The 26,919-nt window shown below is 37.5% G+C and overlaps 1 protein-coding gene across 1 annotated transcript in view; it reads left to right on the top strand.

Annotated features, from left to right (window-relative positions):
• Positions 1–856: 856 nt before the first annotated feature.
• The window catches only part of GRB7 (growth factor receptor bound protein 7), a 58,234-nt gene continuing 32,171 nt past the window's right edge, over positions 857–26,919 (top strand). The window contains exon 1 of the mRNA XM_083377204.1: positions 857–881. The gene's annotated coding sequence lies outside the window, so the exon portion shown is untranslated. The remainder of the gene's footprint in view (positions 882–26,919) is intronic.

Below are 26,919 nucleotides of genomic sequence, written 5' to 3'. Positions count from 1 at the left end.
TCTTATAATATTTTTCTATCCTCACTTCCCTGCCACATTGCATTCTCTATCAAACATATACTGTATGCCATCCATAGCAGAATGAAGAAAAAGCTACTAGAAAGCTTGAAAACTACTGAGAGACAAAACCTCAGTAAAAAGATTGTTGCCTTGCTTTCCGTTAAAGATGAGTTATATCCATCTAGTGTCACAAGATTAAATTAAACACTTCTTTTGTAAAAATTAAATAGCAATGCTGTTTTTTAACATTTAATTTTTTTTAAAAAAAATCCTTCACATAGAACCCTTTTTTGAACATCTAATTGTTCCATATGAAGGAGGACTTTGGATTTGTTGTGTAGATTGAAATCAGCTTCAGGTCAGTATTCTAATAGAATTTATCTCTGGGCAAAATTAAGAATGCCAGGTGCCAGTGTGCCCATTAGCCAAAAATATGATCTTTCATACTCCATCTTCTACTACTTGCCCCATCCCAGGTTTACTTTTCTGAAGCTGTCAAGTCTGACATTATCAGACTTATTACAATAGCACTCAATGATCTTTCCCTGCTAATTAGGAAAGTCTGAAATGGTATGAATAACCCCAAGAACTGACTGAAAAACAAAGAATGGAGAAAAGGAAAATGTCCCAGAGGAGGGAAAGTTAAGCGAGTTAACCATCAAACTCTCTAAAATGCTGCCAAGAAGAAAGGAGCTGTGGTGCACCTGCTCTATTACCTGTGGTTAATTCTAGTCTGCTTGTATGTGTGTTTTGGCCGGCTGTGATGTCAAGAGAAAGAGGCGTGGCAACTTTGGAGGCAGGTAGATAAAGGATTCAAACTAAACAGGATTCCCCAGTTCTGAGAGTGGAGCAACAGAGGAGCCACAAGTCATCAGAGTCAGGTAAGCTTGTTTATCTCTCCCTCTCTTTTCCAACTCTTTTTGCTTCTCTTTTCCTTCTTAAATCTGAAGTTAGGAAAGGTCAGGTTAAGGATAAGTGGTGGTGGGGGGAATGCGGGTGAACTGAAAGACATGCTGCCTGATCTTATTATTTACTGAGGAGTAAAATCCACAATCTTGCCCCAGATAGCATTGCAGTTCAATCCTAACATCTGTAATGTAAGATTTTGAAGACTTTTGTACCTGAATTTGTTTTAATCTTTTTCTTGTGTTTCTCTCACATTCCTTTCAAGCCTGATTTTTCTTCTTTTTCTCTGAAAGATTTTTTTTAAATGTTTTTATAAATATATACAAAGACCTGCATAGAGTTTTAAAACTACTTTTGTAACTTCCTGTCTCCTCAAAAAACTTTACTCTTCCTACTATTTGTTTCCTTTAAGATCGCAGTCTTCCTTTTCTGTTTATATTTCTGGAACAAAGATGAAAACAGGAGGAGTAGGACAAAGGAAAATGATAAGGAAACAGATTATAATTCAGTTTTGGTATTTGGAAAATTGGAAAATTGTACTAGGGAAAGAGATAGGAAAATATATGGAGCAATATGGCAAATTACATTATGAGCGTAATTTCCAGAATTGTTATATCTGAGCCTACTGACAATGCCTTTTAAGTACTGATAGAAGGCACTTTATCAATAAATATACATAGATGGTCATGTTAATATGAGTACTAATTGTAATAAAAAACTATAGCTTTTAATTTTTGGTGTGTTTAAAAGACTATGTAAGATGCCCTGAAACATGTTTAGAAGGGGATCCTACAAGTTGTAAATTAATACATTCCCGTCTCCATTCTTGTCCCAGCCCTTTAGCTCACTTTTTCTCAACCTTGCTAACTTGAAGACATGTGGATTTCCAGTTCCCAGAATCCTGGGCTGAGAAGCTGAGAAACAGCTTTAGTTGTAAGGATTACAACTCCCCAAAATCTAAGTTGGATAGATGGATGCCTGATTTGAGCATATAGAGCTTTTTTTTAATGCAGTATTTTTAAATTGCAGGGTCAAAATTCTTCAGATCACTCCCCAAAGGTTACTCTTGTCTAAATATAGAATTCAAGAAGCCATTGTTCTACACTTCTATTGTACCTTTTAGAATTCAAAATAGTCAAACAGTATCGCTTAACCATGAATGTGTGTGCCCATTGCTCTGACAACGTATAGTATATGGGTTTATTAAAGTCACAAACAGAATGCAGGATAAAGTAATGATTCTGAAAGAATAGAGCTGATTGCTTATTATGCTCTATGAGTCATTAAATGGAATCTCCTGTAACTGCAATTCCAAATCAATATTTGTATTACTGCAGATCAGGAATTTTACAAAAAGAAAAAAAGTATTGTTAAACAGTGAAGAGTCATTCCTTGTCATTCATATGCAAACCGTTGCACTTTCAGTGTGACTTCAGGTTTCTATGTTGACATAATAAGGTGTTTTTGTCTTCAGTTTGTTGCCAAGTTCTTCACAATCATCTGGGTAATCTGGGTAATCTACAGCCTTCTAGAGCTATAAATCAAGCCTCATGAGGTAGCCTTTTTGCCCCTTTTTTCTTTTTATAAAAAATATATGGATTCTGGGGGGAGGACAACTTTGTGAGTCCTTATTCTATATCCACTCATATAAGAATCTTGGGGCATCACCATCTTAGGACTTCACTCAGCATTATAAACAAACATACAGATAAATAAAAGAAATTGAAGTCCCCCTTTTCTCTAGCTGAAAAACTACTGATCACAGGGTGTTAGTGTGGTCTTAGTATGGTTTAATTTCCTTCTTTTTTAAAACATTTTTAAACAAAACCTAATTTCATCCCCCTACCCACTGCCATAGGTGGCAAACACTGGCAGAATTGTTCACAATTTTATCAAAGTTTGTAAATTTTTCTCCAAGAAATGAAATTAACATTTAAAATATAGAGGAAAAATTATAAGGAGCCAGATTGTCTTTCTTGGCACTTTTTCAACATGGCCACTCACTCTAAACTGTAAAGTGCCAGCTCTTCCAAAATATTCAGGTATCTAACCATTCTACAGAGAATGAAAAGAGGCAGGTGTTAAACTCCAAAACATGTGGCTCTTTTGCTAATTTCCCACTGGTTCATTAGGGCCCTTCTACAAACAAGAATAACACTGGGTCCTGGACTGATGCTACCTTTGTTTTTTCCAGTGCCACTGTGGGACTTCTAGTGATGTTCACATGCTGCACTGATTAACTTCAGAAATTAACTGTTTCTGCTGTAGATTCTGAAAAAAACCCCATTAAAACAGAGCTGCAGCATTTCTTTCAAAATTTATTTATTACGGGATGGTGGATGCAGTCATCGTTTGGCAGCACCTGCTTCTAGGTTCCTGTATTTCTAGCCACTCTATTTCCACACAGTGGGTGTGTGGGGGTCTCTATTTTGTTATTTTTGTCCTTCTCCAAATAGCAGACACAAGGAGAGAAAAACAAGAATAGGGGCAGTTTGCTACCTAATTGATGTTTTTAGCACTCTTTTGACCAACTGGAGGTACACATGCTAGCTCAATGGGGAAAAGGTGAGAGTACTCATTTAAAAAAATAGCTTTTGGTACAACGCTTCATGATTTCTTAATCTTTGTTTAAATTTTTTCTACACTTTTAGGTAGTATGCTTCACATAAAAGTAAATTACAATTTAGACACATTATTTAAAATTTACAGTTGCATGCATTTGAATATGGTACATAAGTAACAAAACCAATTATACTTTTGTCACTGAAGAAATAAGATATTAAAGCCCAGGAGTAAAAGTCCAAGTACAGTTTTGATGTGGGACTTCCTAGCCGAAGAGCCTCCATTGGAATCATCTGGTCCACCATTAAATAGACTGGAATATTTTTATTTCATTTATTATATTTACATCCTGCTTTTCCTCCAAGAATTTGGGGTGGTATAACTAGTGCTCTCCTCTCCATTTTTTGGTGATTGTATTCTTATGCAGTAGGTTAGGCTAAGAGAAAATGAAAAGGAGTTGCCTAAAATTGCTCAGTGTCTGAAGGTGGACATGGGTCCCTTGGTCCTGGCACAGATAGGTCCACATTGACTGTGTGGCATATTTCCCTAAGTTATCCAGCAACTTCAGGAAGAAAAAGCTGTCCTCTTAGCTGTATTGAAATAAAATTCGGTCCCCAGCCTACTAGATATTTGTACCTAAGACTATACATAGAGAAAAGGCCATCTTTATGTTGTAGGCAGGGCTTTTTTGTCATAGAATGCTCAGAACGGAGTTCCGGTACCTTTTTTGGTGTAGGGTAGGCAAGGCGGGTTGTATGACATGTGTGAGTTCTGGCACCTTTTTCTTTTACAAAAAAAGCACTGGTTGTAGGCATTCAGTTGTTTGGGCTAGTCCTTTAGGAAGGTAGATAAGTAGATAGATAGGTATCCATGGTTTTCTAATCTTGAAATCCATAAACCATCCATTTATTTATTCATCCTTTCAGCAAAAAGGTTTCTAGTCTTTCAGAAATTTTTTTGTTTTTGTTTTCTCTAAACAGACAGGTCAGTTTTGCCATTTCTGACATTTCCCCAATCCATTCATCCACTGTGGATGAATTTTAATATTTTTACATCATTGTGAATACAATAATGTTGAAATTACTATAGACAAAATCAATGTACCATGTCTTTTCTAATTCATGGTCCATAAGTCTCAGTATAACCAATTTCAATTTCTTTGCAATATTAATCTTTAAAATCCTTTACATCACTGTGTGAATTTGTATCCAAAATTTTTCAGCTTTCTCATGTCCACCATGCATGATAAAAAGTTCCCTGATGCTTTTCACATTTCAAACACTGCTTTGAAATACCCTTGTACATCTTTTATAAGTTCTCTGGTGTCATATACCAAAACCACATCATTTTATTAAAAAGTTCTCTTAAATTAGTATACAATGTAAATGCAATACTATTTACCCACATTTTCTCCCAAATGTCCATCTAGCTGTGCAAATGAAAACCATTGAAAGCTATGTCCTCCTGCAGTCATTTGTTTTCTTTACTTTACCTGAGTCCTGGATTTTTTTTCCCAGTGGGAAGAGAATTAAGCTGCTCAGGGGCCTTCTAGTATAATCTTTGACTCAATGGTGGTGCTGCCAGCTCCTGTTTAGGGGCTGCCAGTTGGCCATTGGCCAATATTAGAAGGACATGACTTGTTGGCCTTGGAGAGGAACAGAATGTTCTGTTAATAAAAATCCAGGTGGAACCCAACTCTTGCCATCAAGTTTAATTAGTGAAGACAGGGCACAGAGCAGGGTGACTTATAGCGTTTGAGGGCTGCCTGACAAAGGGATCCCTTCTTTGTGAAACTTTCCTTAGTAGACGACCTCTGCCATGGCCTTGTAAGCTGTCTGTCATTTCTGGAGCCATGATAGAGCAGGGTTAAACTTTAAACATATTAACCGGATCCTTAACTTGGAAGAATATCTGGATTCTTCACCAGAGTTTAAAAGAACAGGATATGCCACCCTGTAAAAATATTATTAGGATTAGGCCTACAGTGTAATATATACTAATGTCCCCCAATTGCTTAAAACATTTTCAAAATAGCAGTGATCAAACTTTAATTGCCAGTATGATAGAAGGGAAAATAGAATGGAGAGTGATCCATATTAAACACAAGTACATTTACTTAATTCTAAATTGAATCAAATACAGTTTTTGTTGTCTTGCAATTGCTTTTGGGAATGAAGCCCCCAGCATTTTATTTATTCTACTAGAAAATCACATACACTGCTAAAAGCTCTATTCCAGTGTTTCATACAAATACACACAGGCACATCAACAAACGCACATACACACACACACACACACACACACACACACACACACACACACACTCACACACTCACACTCATTCTCACACACACTCATTTTTTCTCCCTCATACGTATACATAAAAGTTATTGAAAATTTTAATAACAGTAAGAACTAATATAAACTAAAATAGAAGAAAAGAAAAGAGAAAGGAAGAAATAAAAGAAAAATGCAAAAAAAGCAAAAGAAAATGTAGAGTGGCTTCTGATCTTCTACAGCAGTTATAAGTGCAATTATGTTTTTTCCTCTTATTCGATGGGTGCAACATTACTCTCTTCTTTCTCTAATCTATCCTGTCTAATCATCAGAGCATAAATCATAAGTTCATTTTTTCTTTGTTATGTAAAACTCCAAAAGGAGCTTCCAGTCATTAATGAATGTGGATTTGCCTTTTCTCTAATCAAATAAGTCAATTTAACCTTTTTTGCATGTTTTGTCAACTTCGCCAACCATTTCTTCATTGTAGGTACTCTCAAATCATTCCATCTTTGTGCATACAATTTTGTTGCAGTTATATATAAAATCAATGTTCCATGATTCTTTTCTAATTGCTTATCCATCAGTCCCAGGAAGAAATGTTTTAGTTTCAATTGATGTTAATCTTTGAAATCCTCTGAATCATTATATGTGTTTGAAGTCAAATTTTTTATCTTTTTAACACATCTACAAAGGATTTCTTATTCACAATTCCAACATAAACTTGATGTACCTTTACACATTCTAGATATATATTTTTGGTGTCATACACCAACAGTACATTAATTATAAAAATTCTCTTTAAGATTATATTTGTACATGTAAATTTCAGTCATTTCAATCTCATTTTCCTGTTCCATTTGTATATTTTAATCAAAGTTTTTAGCCTATTTTATCATACATTCTTTAAGCTGTTCTTCAATTTCAAATTTTACTAAATGTTTATACCTTTTAACTATTACATATTCATCCTTTGTTTACAATTCCATTTAAAATTCCTACTTACAGTATTCAGTGTAATGAATTCTTTTGTTTACTTTATTCTTTTTACTCCAGTGTTTCTTAATCCAAGCAGCTGGAAGGGAATTCTGGGAGTTGAACTCCACCCATTTTAAAATGGCTGGGATTGAGAAATAGTGGCCTACTCTGGAATGTAAATCTACTTTGCAGATGATACTGGCTTAAAGCAAATAACAGTCTGGCTTTCCAAATCTGTACCGTATGTAGTGAGTAATACTGCTTTAAAATATTTATAAATGCATGTATGGAGACGGTATTCTTTTAGGTCAACAATATTTATATTACAAAATGGAATCTGCTGTAGAAATCTGGGTCCTGAGTTCTTTTCGCTTACTTATATACAACCCTATTTTATCATTGCTTTAACCAATGATCAGTACTGAAGTATTTTCTCTCATTATCACATTAGAAATTAATTATTTTGCTCTAGAATTCTATGAATTTTGAATGAGATCTTAAAATCCAGTTTTACCTCCACTGTCACTCATTCTGTCTCTTTTTCTTTGTCTCAATTTCTCTCTCTGCCAGCTTTTTCAAAATATCTGTAAAAAGACTAGAACTTTTTGTATCCTCTAGAAGACTTGTTTCTTTATACAGGTAACATGAGTTTGCTGTGTGACATCACCATGACATATCAATGTTCTTCATTAACTTTGCTTGTTGCAAGCTAGTTGGGCAGCATACAAATGACAATCACATGATTGTCACTGTGACAAGCTGTGATAGCTGTAAATGCAGGCCAGTTGCAAAGCATTTGAATGGTGATTATGGGACCCTCTAATAGTCATAAATGCAAGGCTTAGCAGCAAACTTGTATTTTTTAATACATCCAACCCTGAATGGTTGCTAAACAAGGAAGTCAACAAGCAATGACAACTTTCATAGATAAAGAAGTGAAAGTGAGAATTCTGGAAACAGGAACATTGTTTTCTATTAGGCATAGATTTCTGCTCATAATAAGCTAATGGATAGCCTAATAAAGATTTTCTAAAAAATATCATTTTTTTGCAAGAAAAGCAATAATCTTGTGGCAACTTAAGTCTAAAAAATTATCCATAAAGTATCACATGCCTGGAGTGTCATGGAAGAAGAAAAAGAAAATGGCAAATGGCAAAAGGACAGTTCAAAAACAGAATTGCACATAAATGTAGCTGCTGCTAAGTACAAGAAAGGCTGTATTAGACCTTTGAGTTGGTTAACATACATAACATGATAAAAAAATGTGCAAGTGGATATTAAAGACTGTGGTGGGACAACATTGCACTTTCAGCTTTCAAAGTGTTGTTGTTGTTAGCTGCGAAGTCGTGTCCGACCCACCGCGACCCCATGGACAACATTCCTCCAGGCCTTCCTGTCCTCTACCATTTTCTGGAGTCCATTTAAGCTCACACCTACTGCTTCAGTGACTCCATCCAGCCACCTCATTCTCTGTCATCCCCTTCTTCTATTGCCCTCAATCTTTCCCAGCATTAGGCTCTTCTCCTGTGAGTCCTTCCTTCTCATTAGGTGGCCAAAGTATTTGAGTTTTAGCTTCAGGATCTGGCCCTCTAGGACTGACTGGTTTGATCGCCTTGCAGTCCAAGGGACTCGCAGGAGTCTTCTCCAGCACCACAGTTCAAAGGCCTCAATTCTTTGGTGTTCAGCCTTTTTTATGGTCCAACTTTCACTGCCATACATTGCAACTGGGAAGACCATAGCCTTGACTATACACACTTTTGTTGATAGGGTGATATCTCTGCTTTTTAGTGTGCTGTCTAGATTTGCCATGGCTTTCCTCCCGAGGAGCAAGCGTCTTTTAACGTCTTGGCTACAGTCCCCATCTGCAGTGATCTTGGAGCAAAGGAAAATAAAATCTGTCACTACCTCCATTTATTCCCCATCTATGTGCCAGGAATTGAGAGGGCCGGATGCCATGATCTTGGTTTTCTTACTGTTAAGTTTCAACCCAAGTTTTGTACTCTCCTTCTTCACCCGCAACAAGAGGCTCTTTAGTTCTTCTTCACTTTCTGCCATTAGAGTGATATCATCTGCATATCTTAGGTTGTTGATATTTCTTCCGGCAATCTTAGTTCCAACTTTTGATTTATCTAGCCCTGCCTTTCTCGTGATGTGCTCTGCATATAAGTTAAATAGGCAGGGCGACAGTATACAGCCTTGCCGGACTCCTTTCCCAATTTTGAAACAATCAGTGGTTCCATGTCCAGTTCTCACTGTTGCTTCTTGGCCCACATATAGGTTTCTCAAGAGACAAATAAGATGGTCTGGAACGCCCATCTCTTTAAGAACTTGCCACAGTTTGTTGTGATCCACACAATCAAAGGCTTTAGCATAGTCAATGAAGCAGAAGTAGATGTTTTTCTGGAACTCTCTAGCTTTCTTCATGATGATGATGATAACTTTATTGTCACTTTGAATGTACACCAATTGGCATACATCAAAATGAAATTTCGTTGCATACAGCTCTCAAAGGGTCATCACCTCTGATATATACTCCTTGTTCGGGGCCTGCTCAAATTTCACATTGTCCACTTTAGTGAATGATGGCAAACAGGACAGATGGAAATGGGGCTTCATGTGGATTAGCCCTCAAGTTAGCTTGTATTCTGACAACCTCGCCTTCTTTCCTTTTTCTGATCCTTTTCTGATCCAGCGTATGTTGGCAATTTGATCTCTAGTTCCTCTGCCTCTTCGAAATCCTCCCTGTACTTCTGGTAGTTCTCGATCCACATACTGCTGGAGTCTAGCTTGTAGGATTTTAAGCATAACTTTACTAGCATGAGAAATGAGTGCAATGGTGCAATAGTTTGAACATTCTTTGGCACTGCCTTTCTTTGGAATTGGAATGTAAAGTGATCTTTTCTAATCCTGTGGCCACTGTTGAGTTTTCCAAATTTGCTGGCAAATTGAGTGTAGCACTTTTACTGCATCGTCTTTTAAGATTTTAAATAGCTCAGCTGGAATACTGTCACCTCCACTAGCTTTGTTGTTGCTCAGCTTTTCTAAGGCCCACTTCACTTCACATTCTAGGATGTCTGGCTCGAGGTCAGTGACCACCTCATTGTGATTATCAGGGACGTTAAGCTCATTCTTGTATAGTTCTTCTGTGTAATTTTGCCATCTCTTCTTAATCTCTTCTGCCTCTGTTAGGTCCCTGCCATTTTGGTCCTTTATCATGCCCATTTTTGCATGAAATGTTCCCTTTATCTCTCCAATTTTCTTGAAAAGATCTCTGGTCCTCCCTATTCTATTGTTTTCTTTTATTTCTTTGCACTGTTCATTTAAGAAGGCATTCTTATCTCTTCTAGCTATTCTCTGGAATTCTGCATTCAATTGGACGTATCTTTCTTTTTCTCCCTTGCCTTTTGCTTCCCTCCTTCCCTCAGCTATTTGCAAAGCTTCCTCAGACAGCCATTTTGCTTTCTTGCATTTCTTTTTCTTTGGGATGGTTTTGGTTGCTACCTGTTCTACAATGTTGCGAACCTCTGTCCATAGTTCTTCAGGCACTCTATCAGATCTAATTCCATAAATCTATTTGTCACCTCTAGAGAGCCTTGGTGGAGCAGTGGGCTAATGCCTCCTTAAGTAACACCAGCTGCCTGCAATTAGTGCAGGTTCGCATCCCACCAGGCTCAAGGTTGACTCAGCCTTCCATCCTTCCGGGGTAGGTAAAATGAGGACCCAGATTGTTGGGGGCAATTAAGCTGACTTTGTAATAATGCCGCTTGGGGTGTGCGTGAAAGCCCTAATAAGCAGGCATATACATAGAATGAAGGCTACTGCTAAGCTTGTAAGCCACCCTGGGTCTTCGGAGAAGGGCGGGATATAAATGGAATAAAAATAAAAATAAATAAAAAATACTGTATATTCAACAGGGATATGATTTAATTCATACCTGAGTGGCCTAGTGCTTTTCCCTACTTTCTTCAGTTTAAGCCTAAACTTTGCAATGAGAAGCTCCTGGTCTGAGCCACAGTCAGCTCCTGGTCTTGTTTTTACTGACTGTATAGAGCTTCTCCATCTTTGGCTGCAGAGCATATAGTCAATCTGATTTCTGTGTTGACCATCTGGTGATGTCCATGTGTAGAGCCGTCTCTTGGGTTGTTGGAAAAGAGTGTTTGCTATGACCATCGTATTCTCTTGACAAAATTCTATCAGCCTGTGCCCTGCTTCATTTTGTACTCCAAGACCAAACTTGCCTGTTATTCCAGTTATCTTTTGGCTTCCTACTTTAGCATTCCAATCCCCCATGATGATAAGGACATTATTTTTTGGTGTTAGTTCTATAAGGTAGGGCTTCATAGAACCGGTCAATTTCATCCTCTTCAGCACTGGTGGTTGGGGCATAGACGTGGACTACTGTGATATTGAATGGTTTACCTTGGATTCGAACTGAGATCATTCTGTCATTTTTAGGATTGTATCCCAGTATTGCTTTTCCTACTCTTTTATTGACTATGAAGGCTACTCCATTTCTTCTGAGGGATTCTTGCCCGCAGTAGTATACCTGATGGTCATCTGAATTTAATTCACCCATTCCTGTCCATTTTAGTTTGCTGATACCTAAGATGTCGATGTTCAGTCTTGTCATCTCTTGTTTGACCACGTCCAGCTTTCCTTGATTCATGGATCTTACATTCCAGGTTCCTATGGAGAAAAAATCTTTACAGCACTTTCCTTTCAAAGTGTATATGCCCATTTATTAAGACAGGAATGAGAACCATCAGCTATTCTATTTGCATTGTAAGCTTTTTATCAAGGCGATGGACTGTTTACTACATTTATATGAAGTATTTAATAAATAAATGCAATTGTTTAAATTATCCTCTATAGCAGGCATGTCAAACTCACAACATCATGTGACATCACTCGACGTATTGTGACTTTTTCCCCATTGCCGGCAATGGGGAGGGCACGGTTTTGTTGTGATGCATCCGGCCTGTAGGCCGGCAGTTTGACATGCCTACTCTATATTTTCTACACTGTCGAAAACCTTTACAATTCTGAAATCTCAATTTGGTTCTCTAAATTTTGGTGTTCAAAGTTAACAGTTTGGAGATGGGGATGCTTGGTCTCCTCTTATGCTAGGGAAATAACATAGCAGCAGCCTTATCAGCAAAGCAGATCCTTGTCCTTTTAGTTAGTTTACAATCTAGTTACACAATCCATGAAAAAATTGTGAAGTTTGATATCTCTACTTTTCATGCCCCACCCAAGCCATTAATTTCTCTGCCATGTCAGATACATAGGGACTACATCTCTAGTCCAAATTAAAATAAAATAATAATCATTTTATATCAATATAGCAATGGTATAAAAATACCTAATAGTTTAAATGAGGGTTAAAAACAGTCCCTGCCATATATTTTAATGTCTCAATACTACATTAAAGTGTCAAATCTTTTGGCCAGAAAAAAGATGGAAGGTTGGAGGCCATATGGATTTTAAGGGCAGCTTATTGCACAAGGAAGTAGCTGCTTTTGAGAAGAACTGTTTTGGAAGGCATCTTTCTTTGATGTCTCAAGGAAGGAGACTGTGAATGGATTGAACAAGACTGCTAGATTCTCTTTGGACAAGATATTCCCGTTGGCAGTCTGGATACAAGTCATACTGAGTTCCTATATTATGGGTATTACAAACACATTGCACTATACTTAGAAACAAATTGGCTATTTATGATATTGATATAGTATCACTTCGTCATAGTTTGCAATCCCTATTTTTTATTTCACTTCAAAATATACTGGCACTGCATATAATTGTTCCAAATAATTTTTTAGTTTTACTTATGCTTGAGTATTATAAGAGATCTGGACAAATGCCTTTAGCCCTTGAGGCAGGTGACCTGAAAGTGTAACATAATAAATGAATGATTAATCATTACAATCAATTATCAACTTAATTTTTCAAGCTCAAATTTTAAATAGCTACCTCCTGCAGGCTTTTTAACACATTCCACATCTGGAATGTTCCTGTGAATATGAATATATCATGTCTGATCTATAACATCAAATATATATTCTTGTATATTAGTGACCTTTTTAATTAGTGTTCTGAATATACATTTGTTCTTTGTGGTTGAGACAAAAGAGAAAAAATGGCAGTGAATGAACAGGGCCTCTTTTTCTTGTAAAATGTGGGAAACCTTGGACCAGTACCGTCATATCTTTCAGCTCAACATATTCACAGGTTTGTTTAGGAAGCACAGTGCTATATAAATCACTGTGTATAATATCTAGGAAAAAAAGCAGCAATATACTGTAAAAATACTAAGCAAAATGAAAATACAACGATTGAAAGTCAGATGTAACTGTATTTGAAATTCTTCTAGTCTTTCCAAGAAAAAAAACCTTTTATGAAAATAATTATCTCTCAGAAGTTTGGCAAAACAGAATTTTCAGGAAGTTTAATTCAGTCTATTACTGAATGTTAGTAATTGCCCTCATTGAGTAGTGTGTTGAGTTACTGCATGGAAGTAAAGGAAATGGAATTTTATATATCAGTGATCGATGTCCACACAGACATGAATAATACCTTCTAGAAAACAAAATTCCAATATCTCTGATATAGGTTACCTACTAGCATATGAGATGAAATAGCAGACAACACTCATGTAAAGCAAAAATGATACTGCCAGTGGTCTCCAAAAATAGTGAAACTATTCAAAAGTCAATCTTCTAAGTGGCTAACTTACCAAAAAGGTAGGCAGAATGGGAAGAAAGAATCATGTTCCTTTTCATAAATTCATGGGGAATGCTTATTCTAATAGTTCAAGAACACTATGCCTGACCATTGGCCATACCAACTACAGTATACCTGATTGGAACTATCACTATCCAACAGATATCTGAAGGCTGCCTACCAGCTTAGGGAACCTAACACGTTTTATGATATAGTGCAGCATGTGTTAAGAAGCTAAAGTTTATTGGCCAAGGGGCATGGTAATGTCAATGATGGGAACTGAGCCCCTTCTTTTTTGGAGGGATAGTTCATTTTCAGTAAATTTGATGTATTAAATCTGCTATTGTTTAGCACATTCACAGTAATTCCAATTTTTTTAAAAAATAAGCAAAAATTGCTACTGAGAAATGATAATTTGCTTTCCAATATTTATTGCATGATTATACTAATCAAATATAAACCAGGGATTGCCCAACTTTGGTATATAGTACCCTAAGCAAAAAGAAAAATCCTTGCTCAAAAGAACGTTTAAAGTAAAAAAAAAAAGCTGTAATAGACAAGAGACAAGTAATGGGGTATGAATTAAGCTATTAGATGTATGTAAGATGGGTATCTACTGAAGAAATGAAAGTCGCATTTAACAAATAGGAAAAAAGGTTGCTGAAGCCAGCAATTTTTTCTTTCTTTCTCTCCAGTATGTTTTACCCTACATCATGATTATGCTGTGATTGCACCCTTTATCTAATCACTAGAACTTTGATCGTCTTTACTCTATTTCTTGCTTTCTGTGGGCTTGCTTTAAGCCTCTTCTGATATAATTTTCTTTTGTGATAGGTGAAAGTGCAACTAATGTGCTGGGCTCAGCTTTGCTGCCAACTTCAGATCCAATCATCAAGATCCTGGTGAAATTACTTAGTCTCAGACGTCAGTGGCTAATGACTTATGTGCAGCTTTTTTATACAGTGTGTTGGCAGGAACCAATGTGCTTTGTTGGCAAATATGAGGTGGTAGGAAAATTCTTTGTGGGAATTACAGTTAAGTGTGCTGAAAAAGCTTTATAAACTCTAGCATCCTCATAATGTTTCCCAGTATCCCACAAACAGGAATCACAATTAAATTAATTTTAGCACATACCATATATCAATATTTTTGTTAGAGTGATATATATTGGCTTGCAAATGCAGTTTTGCATATCTTGTCAAACTTTTCTGTTTGATGTGGAATGAATAATTCAGTAGGTTGCTTATGCATCGTAAGTACAACAAGCTAAGGGGAATCTGGCATCTGGTTTTTATAGTGGCCAACCAAAAAAATAAATACATGAGCACCGTTGCTATTCAGCAATTCACTTTTAGAGTCATACCATCTTTGATTCTTCACCATTAAAAATCTAGCTGATCACTAAGATCAGCAGGGTAGATCCATGCGCTGAGATTGCTAGGATGACTTTTTGCAAAATCTTGGGTTATCTGTTGCTGTGTTATCAGTATATTCATGAAAACCAAACAGCCTTCAACGGTATTATATTGGATTTAAAATCATGTCCTAAAATAGCTCCCTTCTACTATGTCCAGTTTGGCAATTCAATCCTATTTTGATTACCTTAAATATTGACCTATGATTAAGCACAGTTACATGGTTTTGCCAAGTTTGGATCTGAGGTTATATAAGTCATCTAAAGTATAAGACTGATGTAGAAGGAGTAAGCAGAGGAGTATATTGCCTTGCTTCATCTTTTCTCCTCTATGTCTATTCCTCCTTTTTAGAAGAGAAAGAATGAACCAAGACAATATACTTAAGACTTCTTCTGCTTTCTCCTTCTACATTAATCTCACACTGTAGATGATTCCCTGACACATTTATATCTGGCCCTGGACTTAGCTGAAAGGTCTGGAGAACAGATTTCAAAAGTCAAATGTCTTCTGTCCCTTAATTCTGTCCAGCAAATACCCCCCCCCGACTGCCTTTGTTTAGTAAAGGTAAAGGTTCCCCCGCACATGCGTGCTAGTTGTTTCCGACTCTAGGGGCCGGTGCTCATCTCCGTTTCAAAGCCAAAGAGGACATCTCCGTGGTCATGTGGCTGGCATGACTAGACGCCAAAGGCGCACGGAACGCTGTTACCTTCCCACTGGAGTGGTCCCTATTTTTCTACTTGCATTTTACGTGCTTTCGAACTGCTAGGTTGGCAGAAGCTGGGACGAGTAACAGGTGCTCACTCTGTTATGCGGCACTCGGGATTCGACCCGCCAAACTGCCGACCTTCTGATCGACAAGCTCAGCGTCTTAATCCACTGAGCCCTTTTAGTTGTTCCACACAAAAAGAAGATGGAGGAAGCTGTTCTACTTCAACACAAATATTTGGCATCTTTTGTTATTTGTGTGTTGTGGTTTCAGCTAATTATTGGGTCAAATAGCAACATCGGTTCTTATAATGTAGCCATATGCCATAAGGGGTTACTAAGTCATGAAGATTGGGTTTGAACAACACAATAAGTAAAAAAAAATAGAACAAATTAAAGTTACTGTAATAATATACCCAGTCACTCAGTTCAGTGTAAATCTAAAATGAGAAAGGACTGGAGTCCTTCAGATAATTATCTTGGTTAAGGGAAATTGATTTTCAGCAAACTTCTCTACATACTTACTTTCAAGTAGAATGCAATCCATTGTTTTCCCTCACTTCGCTTTTAGTTAAGCCTATAACATGAAGGAAACCATTTGGCATAAAAATAGATCCTTCAAAATACACTTAGCCAAATCCTGGGTCAAATTTATAATAAAAAATACATTAATTTTCAGCATAAAGATATGTGGAAAGTAAGAAAACAAATTAAAGATTTTAAGGAAAATGTGACTGACTCTCAAGAATTGGGAGATGTGAATACTGATGGAGAGAAAATTTCTAGTTAAATCTGACACTAGTTTGCTAGGCACAGCATAAAGATTATCTATTGTAACTTTTCTAGCCCATAGAAATAGAATTATGAGGTGCTGCATTCAGGAGATATCTTCCATATGTTCAGTAGAACCCTTTTTTAATTAGAAACGGTGTTCTCATTGAACAAGGGCATGGATTAGATTGTTGTCTATAAGGTTGGAGATTGTCCAGTGGTATAACTAGAGGAGTTAGGAGTAGCAGATGATGAGGACAAAAAAGAATAGGCTCAACAACATTTTCAGGATTGAAATTGGAGTATACCCAAATGATATAATTTCCACAGCATACTTTTTTGCCTACATGGAAAAAATATATATAGTGCGGAACAAAATGAAGGACTAAATGATTTGAGATACATACACACACACATTGCTTTTTTTGTAAAAGAAAAAGGTGCCGGAACTCACACATGTCATACAACCCGCCTTGCCTACCCTACAAGGTTCCATCCAAAAAAGGTGCCAGAACTCCGTTCTGAGCGTTCTATGAGAAAAAAGCCTCACACACACACACACACACACACACACACACACACACACACACACACACATATGAGAAGAGACAGAAAGACAGACAGAGAGAGTGTGTTCTATTTATAATACTGCCATTGCCTAGCATTCTTGCATTAATACTGGATTTGAGAATGCTATGTTTTCCCTATTATGTACAGTTCCAGACTTACTGAGTATGCGAATTGCCTTGGATTCTCTGTTTTATTATTTTTATTATTCTTTATATTCTGCAATAATCAAACATATTGCATTTGGCCCCTCAGCATTTGAGACTAAAATGTCCTAAAGTTAACTGGATTTTTTAAAAAAAATCTTTATAACATAAATTTCACGAGCAAGAACTCCTCTAAATATATTGGAAATCCTCTAAATATATTGGAAATCCCTGAATCCTAAACCAACCTGCCTGCTGCAGATCTGATGTGTACTAAGCAACAGCCTGTTGACCATCTAGCCTTACTCCAGAATAACACTAATATTTGCTCACTTGCCTTTTCTCTCATGCCAAAAGCCCAGTATATATTTTCCCATTTCTTCCTCATTGCATACAGTGTGAGAAATGCCCGGTGTTGTAGAAAGAAAACAAGGAAGTTAATAAAGATAACAAAAGCAGTGTGAGTTTAGATGTGAGTTTCATGCAAAGGAAAACCATAAGTGTCCTGATTTCCTATTCGAAATTTCAAATTCTGGACAGCCTGTTTCTGCTTTAACAGAAAAATTGTTTATGTAAGTGTAAAACTGGTCCAAATTAGCTAATTTTTATTAGCAACAACTAATATCTGGGAGCCTTTTTCTTTGCAGAAAGTATGTGTCCTAGTATTGATTTTACAGCTTTTCTTGATTCAGCAAGCACTCAGAGTTATAAGTGGCAACCAGCAGGAATCCCTTGTAATGCTTTCTTGGGATGTGTATTTTTTTCAGTCCATCTAGGAGAAAAGCTTTTTAATGCAATATTGCTGGCATGCTACTCATGATTTTGGGATCATTGCAACACTTCCAGGGTTTGCTGGAACACCACTTTCATTAGGTTCAATCTGGGGAATAGAAGATTTTGAATGTTCAACACTTTCTAAAAGCATTTGAGATCAGCAAATAGCAAGGATCAGCTGCAAAATTGCAAGTTGGTTTTAAAGTATAATGTGAGTTATTAGGAAATAGAGGAGATTGAACAGAAGAAAAGGCTTGCTAAATATTTGCAAGTGAATTTTTGGTTGAGGTGAGTTTGATTGGTATACTCAGTTATGCTAATTTAGTTCAGTTGTGATAAATGATCCCTGGATATGATTTTGTTTTACATAACTTCCAGTTCATGGATTGCATAAACACATAACTATTTGTTTTTATAAGTATTTATTTGTGATTCAGCTGTTCTATGACATTCATAAATTTCATTAAACTGTAATATGATGTGTTTGATTATATCCAAGAATAATGTGGAATCAGTCATATGCTTAAAGGTATGGTGTATGACTTTTAGTGTTATGTGAGACTACAATGAATTACATGCTGTCCCACTATCTGAAATCTTATGAGATTTTGCGTAAGACTGTGAAAAAAATCTGACATATGATGCTATCCTGAGATTTTGAAATTAGTTTCATTTTCCATTACTTAGCTTTATAATGTTGTGGGCACCATTTCTGGACATTGATGGATATCCTGTGGCTGACAGTCACTGTGTTAGTGACCCCTGAATTAGATGGAGTAAATGTTTCCAGTATTCTCTGTTCCGTGTTCTGTAATAACTTTTATATATGTTCCCAAGTGAGCAGAAGGGTGCATTTAATTAAAGTGGAATGCAAGAGTCCAGCCTAGAATCTAAATGTACTCTACAAAACTCACTCTACAAAAATTTGATCCTAAGGAGATTATGTGTAATAAATGTATATATTTTATATGCAATAATGTATACTGCCTTTCCTGCAAGAACTATGAGCTTGTGTACATAGTGAATATTTTTCTGTTTATTCTCACAGTCTCTCTATGATGTTTGAGTCAAGTTTAAGGATAGGAATTACCCAAAACCACCCATCAGATTTATGATGTGAGAGAATCTGAGACTATTTTATGTTCTTGTGTGATATTACTGAGTAGGATGGGCCTCTCTTTCCAAGATACCTGTCTGGCTATTCAGACTGGGGCAGCCAGAAGATGTGTAAACACCACAAAAGAATAATGATTGTGACTATGCTTTTATTGCTTTGGCACTTTGTGACTGAAGGGTTAAATAACCCTTTTTGATGCCTTGCTTTCTGCTAAAGCTACATCAGCTTTTGCTGACTTGCAGTCTTTTTCTCATTCTATATCTGTTTTTAAAAATAGCTGCTGCTCCAGCTCATGCTGCCAACAGGGGTACTAATGGGGCAACTTATCACAGCCTGAAAGAATGTTTGAATATTGTGCCTTGTTTGGATCTGTGCCCATCTCAACCTGCCAACTTCCTGCATGGTCTTATCTCTGCTTCTTCTTAGTAGGGGTTATGTGTTAACACTTGAACTTCTCTTCTTTGTAAACCAAGGCATGGAGTCAGTGTGGGAAAATTGCAAAAAAGCAAAACAAAAAACCTCCGCTGTAACATTTCTGTAGCTCACAGTGACATACTCTACCTAGTCCAAATTAATCAAATAACTACACACAAAGAGGCATGGTCTATATGGTTTTAATCCCGAAGTGGATTATCTTAAAGTTGGGTAAATATCTGGAGGTGTGGGAATCTTAAGGGATTACTGGATAGATCAAAGGATAAAGCGCGTTCAACCCAGTGATTCAAATAGCAGGACATGGAGAGATGGAAGGAAGAATATTGTAATTTAGCATGGGGAAAAAATTAAGTGCTATCCCTCCCATGCTTTTCCAAAGCAGTTTTTAAAATTGCTCAAAGGCTATTGGCGAACATTTCCACATTTCTATCATGCAATGTGTGCAACCTGGCCAGAGATCTCTGAAAATGGTACAGCAGATTGACCATTTCAGTAAGTTGCAACTAACAAAATGTTACAAAGCATTCCTCCGAAAGGTGTTTTTTTAGAGCAGCAGATGAGTGATTTAACAAAATAGTAATTTAGTAACTAAGATTTTTCCCACTAGTTAAACTGGAATAATTGTGGAATATGGTGGTAGAGGTGGATTGGCTATACCCCAGCCTCTCCCCTTTCATGGGCACTCACACACACACACACACACACACACACACACACACACACACACACACGGTTGAATATGGTATGACCTTGAGACTGTTGGGAAACTTGATCAGCCATGAAAAAGGCCTCCTGAAAGGCATAGAGCCAAAGAGAAAAGTCAAATAAAATGTGTTTGTCCCATTTCCCTGGCTGGTTTGCTTCCTCTGCAGAAAGGAACTGAAGGCTTACCAGCCTGGTGTGTCTGAATTTGGGCTGTTCCTTAGGTAGTTCGATGTATAGAGTTGTTCTCTCCTTTACCCGAGTATCTAAATCAAATTGAATGAGAGAGCATGTGCTCCAAAGAGAGTATCATTTCCCAGGCTACAAGGCACAAATTGCAGTATGTGAAAGAAGTGATAGGAGCTAGCTTTAAGGAAGTTAGAATTTAGCAAGATTTTGTTCTGATTTTCATGCTATTTGTACTGTCTTCATACTTTGCTCTTCCCAGAACAGTAAATGCAGCATTTATTATAGAATTGAGAAACAATACAGGTAGTCCTTGCTTAACGACAACCTTGTTTAGTGGCCATAGGAAGTTACATTGGTGCTGAAAAAGGTACTTTATGACTGATCCTTACCCTTATAATCATAATGTTTCACAGTCACAGGATCATTATTTGCCTGCTTTGCATCTGGCTTCAAACAAGCTGATTCAATAGAGAATTTGGCAGTAAAATCGCAAGGCATGGTCACATGATGTCTCACTTAACGATTGCTATGGATGTAAAGTTGTTACTCCATTGCAGTCTCATTTAACAACTATGTCATTCATTGATGGAGTTATTGGTCCCAGCTGTGATAGTAAAGCAAGGACGTTTTGATATTAATCAATTCATAAATATCTGCCTAAAGATAAAAGGCTCAATGGCTATGCAAAGCTGAAATTGAAAGTGAGACCAGCCTAGATGGCTACTTCTCTTTGAAATAAGATGCTACCAAAAACAAAAGTGGATGATGAATCATAGCCTGCCAGCCTTTCCTTTGCAACATACAAAGCCCCTGCAGAATGGGTGGTTTACAGTGGATACCAAACACTAGTTCACTATTAAGGCAGTGTTTCATCTCTTAAGGCTCCTATCTGGCCAACCACAACTGGAAACTGAAACTTTGACATTTTATGTAAAGCCCAGTGTTGCCTTAAGCTGACAGAAGTTGTGTTTATCATGTGTAGAGAGTAGAGAATATCATATATAAATTAGAGATATTGACCTTGGACTGCTAAGGAGAGAAATGCAAAGCAAAAGTATCCCCTATTAACAGAAAAAAGTCAATTCAGCTAAGCTTACATGTTCCAAGGAAATGTTTTATGCATCTCTCTTACCGGTTACAGTGGCAACAGGTCAAGAAAATATCTTTCTTCACTTTGGAGTCTCAGATTTTTCAATTCAAATGAATCTGGGCCTTTTTTATGAAGAGCACCTGTTTTTCCACAGAACCAGATGCCTTTCATGTTTTTCCTTGTAGTTTAGTAAAAATGAAATAAAATTTTTAGACTTCCCATTGATGGTATCATTTTGCATTACCAGAAGGTGACCGAAGAGTATTTTCATTCTTTTTTTGGGGTGGTGATGGTTAATCTATTGATCAAAATAATTGGAAACATTCTGTTATATCAGGTGCTCAACTTTCTTGAATCAAGGCTGTCCTTAGCCTTTGAGTGGCATACTGAAGGCCATATGCTACGAGGTGGTAAAGATAAAAACTAAAATTTATTGAGTATATCTTAAGGTAGGATGTACTAATGTTCATACTGTAAAATGTAATTAAAATAATGTCTATCCATGTGTTTAATGAATATCCTCTAATTTTTGATATCAGGATTCAATAGACAACATTTAGAATCTAGAATCTTCTGCATGAAGGTCTGGAAGTCCAGAATGGGTACCTGCTATGGCAATGGTACTAGTCTGCTGTGGATCCAGCAATGGCTATTCTGTGTAATTTCCTGGTTGGGGATAACATCTTCCAATTGTCCATTCAAAGGGAATACAGTGGGAGAGGGTTTTTGAGGATCTCAGAACTGTCTGGTAGGTGAGAAACAAAATGCAAGACTAAGCAGTGTCTTGGTTCATCACTACGTTCCTAGGTGAATTACAAAATTAACATTAACAGTAGTGAGGGATTGCTGAATGTAAAGAACAGAGCTTCTTTCAGAAAACTTTTTCATGATTTGCCCAACAGACTTCCATTTGGGGCAATACTTTGGAGAACTGTTTTTAATGCTACAATTCTGCAATTATCTCTGAGCTATGGTAAGAAAGGACAGAAAAATATGTATTAGCCAGATTAAGCTGACCAGAGTGAGAGAAATATTAGGCTAGGTGAATTTTCCTGTTGCAGAGTTCTTGAACTAGCTGTTGTGCCCTGTTTGTATGAGAAGTTATCCAAAACTGGTAAGAGAGGTTAATCTAATTAGAAATAGAAACATAATATGGAATTATGGGATATTTTTTGTCATCCTCTGATTCATTCATTTATTGCTATGTGTACACTTGTAGCAGCTGAGCCCCAAGCCCGTATAGCAATTTCCTCCTCTGTTTGCCGACAAACTGTCCCATCTCCCCTCCCCCACCACTATCTAATTTTTACAGCTCTTTCTTCCTGATAGCCAAAATGAGCTGTCCTTCTTTGCAAGTGTCCCAGATACCAACCCAGTTAAGTATTACCAGGGAAGGGTTATTCAAGCATCCTTGCGTGGGAGATCATGATGCTAAACTAGTTTGACTGGAAATGAGGAGGCATAGGGACCTTGAGGTGTGTTGACTTTCTGTGTGGTGAGCAGAGGAAAACGGGAAGGAAGGGGTTCAGTCTCTAGGATTTGGTCTTGATTTCTCTAAATATCTCATGTGCTGCTGCTATCTTCAATCCTTTCAAATATGGCTTCCATCTTTAATCTCAAATTTTAAATGGGGTTCCCATGTCTTTTTTTCCTGGTGTCTGTTATTCTTTTATTTCGCTTATTCTTTTATTTGTTTACTTATTTTACTTGCTAATTGCATACTGGGCATCCCTGTCTGTGTCTGAATATTTTAGGATGAGTCACACAGAGCGAAAAGGTTTCTGGAGGGAAAACAAACATCAGGCAACTTCTTGAGTTGCAGGATGGGATACTGCCACTTACTGCTAGAAAAGCATATTTGGTGTTAGATATACAGTTAAGTTAAGATATACACATAGAACTTATTTTGTTTTCTTTATTTGTGTGTTTATACATCTATATTTTATTCAAATTTACTATGACTAATTGTTTAGCTCTTAAAGTGGCCTCAGTATTAGCAGTGATGTTTCAGAAGCTGTGCTGATTTTTTTAGTAAGACTTGTAGCTTTAGTTCACATCATGGTTGCTCACAAGAATCAAATTGGTATGTCTTTCTAACCTGTGAAATTTGAAAGTTTGGTTTGGCATAGCCTTTGGAATAGTTAACACTGATCTGACTCAGTCCTTCATCTTCTGATACAGTACAGATTGCTGGGAAGAAGATAGCAGCATTGGGTTTATTTTATTTATATTCCATCTTTATTGTTTTTATAAATAACTCACAGCAATAAACATACACAATTCTCCTTTCTCCTCCTATTTTCCCAACAACAACTACCCTTTGAGATGAGCTGGGTTGACAGAAAGCTCAGCCAGCTTTCATACCTAAAATGGAGCTAGAATTCACTCTCCTGGTTTCTAGCTTGCTATTTGAATCACTACCCCAAACATGCTCTTTATACAGCTTGGTGCAAAATAATCATTTTCTTTATAGTATTATGTTCCTTCATCTCTGCTGCTTGAGTATTGTTTTTATTTGCTACATTTAATAATAAATTATCTCTTATAGATATTTTTGTATTTCTGCCATCATTAGCTAAAAGGGTTTTTTCAGTGATAATCAGCCACACAATTAGCCAAGAATAATGCAGAACAGAATCAAATCATGTGTTTTAGTTTTCTTTCTTCTCCATTACAAGGGCTGAGCACCACTTCTAAAGTTGTAAATACTCTGCAAGTCACATGATTTTTTCCCCAGGATGTTCCCAGTTTCAGAGTGCTAGCCAATGAGGTAATTCATTTTTCATCCAGCACCAAGCTGGCGTTTCTGATATTTATGATAGTAAACCCTTTGTAAATCATGACTGCCTATGCAGCAAAAAACTTGATGAGATGTATTGTTTGTATTTTATTCCCATTTCATTTATGCTTTTTAAAATATCTTATACTTCTTCTGTAAAATAATGTTAACTACAAAATATTTGTGAAATTCCCAGATTTTCCAAAGTGGGTAGCATCATTTTGAGGTTCAAGAAAGTGCAGAGAAACACGATCAGACTTAGGGTCAAGATTTTGTGTTTCCACGATTAGCAGTTTCTTTCTTTGCAATTAGAAATAAGGATTGGCTTCATTTATAAATAAAAACTTGTTCAGCATTTCATTTAGGATTCTAGGGCTTGTAGAGATATTGAGATGCTATTAAAGTAGTAAGTAGTTATAATTGTCTGTATTAACAAAATGTAAAACACTTGGAAAACAAATATACTTGTCTTTCAGTTTCTTAGTATACTTTTACATATAAGCTAATAAGATTTTTATTTGTGTTATTTCTGGTTATTTTTCACAATCTATAATATTTTAGAAATTAATATCTAAGACCCCTAATCACATTGAATGCTAAAAAAGCCAACAACCTGGCAATAGAAATGACTATTGAAAATTGGTTTTATTCTGGAGGAATTTCTTGGGGCTCCATCACCATTTTGGTTTTTTCTAGATTTTAAATATGTACTTAAATATCACAGAAGAATATATCTCCATACAAAACTTAGGCAACTAGACCAAATTATATTTTTCAGAGAATCCTACAGTAAACAGAAGCTCATACAACCAAACATTTCCTGGAGAAGGAATTTGTGTCTATTTTATTTATTTATTTATTTATTTGTTTGTTTGTTTGTTTGTTTTTATAGACCGCCCTTCTCCCGAGGGACTCGGGGCGGTGTACAGAGGAAGGAAGAGATACAGATTGAACAATAAAAACAATAGTAAAACAAACTGGGACCCCCAATTAAAGCTATCATGCCAGGCTGGACTGCTGGAACAGGAAGGTTTTTAAATCGCGCCGGAAGGTGCGGAGGTCGGGGGCCATCCGGATTTCGGTTGGTAAGCTGTTCCAGAGGGCTGGCGCACCCACTGAGAATGCCCTCCCCCTGGGGGCCACCAGCCAACACTCCTTGAGCGGTGGCACCCTGAGGAGGCCCTCTCTGTGGGAGCGCACAGGACGGTGGGGTGCTGACATTGGCAGAAGGTGCTCCCGTAGGTAGTCCGGACCCATGCCATGTAGGGCTTTGTATGTCATTGTTAGCACCTTGAACTTCACACGGAAGGCAACCGGAAGCCAGTGCAGCGCACGGAGGAGAGGTGTGATATGGGAGTATCGGGAGGCTCCCAGGAGTGTCCGTGCCGCTGCACTTTGCACCAGTTGAAGCTTCCGAGTGGATCTCAAGGGCAGCCCCATGTAGAGAGCGTTACAGTAGTCTAGGCGAGAGGTCACAAGGGCATGGGTGACTGTACGTAAGGCATCCAGGTCCAGATAAGGCCGTAGTTGGCGAACTAGTCGAACCCGAGAGAAGGCCCCCTTGGTCACAGCTCCTATGTGATCTTCCAGGGAGAGCTGCGAGTCTAGGAGGACACCCAGGTTGCGGGCCCTATCAACTGGTGGTAGTAACTTGTCCCCAATGTTAAGGGATGGGACGTTCTGAATATCCTGGCTTGCCAGTACGTACAGCCATTCAGTCTTGTCCGGGTTCAGTTGAAGCCTGTTCCTCCCCATCCATTCCCGGACCGCTTTCAGGCAGCGGGACATCACGTCGAGGGCATCACTGATATTGTTTGGAGTTGAGATGAAAAGCTGGGTGTCATCAGCATACTGATGGTACCCTACTCCAAAGCTGCGAATGATCTCACCCAGCAGCTTCATGTAGATGTTGAACAGGAGAGGCGAGAGGACCGACCCCTGAGGGACTCCGCAAGCGAGAGGCCTCGGGGTCGACCTCTGTCCCCCTGCCAGCACCGACTGCGAGCGACCCTGGAGAAAGGAGGAGAACCAACACAGAACCGTGCCTCCCACTCCCAGTCCCCTGAGGCGTCGCAGCAAGATACCATGGTCGATGCCTATACTTTCCCTCAAATATAGCATATCTGAGAGTGATGAGAATTTCAGTTGAGGGAAATCCTATTGAAAAAGATAAAAAACTAAAAACAATGACTGGAAATTGTCCAGTGCTAAAAATGAAATAAAATCATTCAAATTGCTAGGGAGAAATGTAAAGATCATCAAATCCAGCACCCTGTTCTACCAGTATGTAAAACCCACAGTGCTGATTGTAGCTAATACTACTAGCAGCATAGCTGGGTGCTTACAGCACATAAGTTGGCTGATCTGAAAAAAACTAAACAGCTCAGACATGATGAGTAGTTGGATGACAAACCACCAGGAAATTCTAGATGGTAGGTTAGAAGAAGTAAAACAAAAAACAATCCTAAGAAGGAGTGGCAAACCACTTCCGTATTTTTGCAACAACAACAACAAAAAAAAATAACCTACATGAGGTGTTAGTACAAGTTGAGCTAACGTGAAGGTGTATGTCATGTGAAAAGAACAACCAGCATCTACATAAACAATTGCTGAGAATGCTAGTTTTTTAAGTGGTTGCTTTTGTTATTTACAGCATAAGGTGAGGTAGTTGTTTTCTAATTGTAACAAGTAAATTACAATAAGTAACACACATTGTGACTGATCAGACATCTACTGTTGAGTCCAGAGATAGAGTGGCTTGTTTTCCCCTGAACGCCCAACAAGTC

The sequence above is a fragment of the Vipera ursinii genome, assembly GCF_947247035.1.
Source record: "Vipera ursinii genome assembly, chromosome: Z".
NCBI classification, from domain to species: Eukaryota; Metazoa; Chordata; class Lepidosauria; order Squamata; family Viperidae; genus Vipera; species Vipera ursinii.
This window is presented reverse-complemented; position numbering and strand designations above follow the sequence as displayed.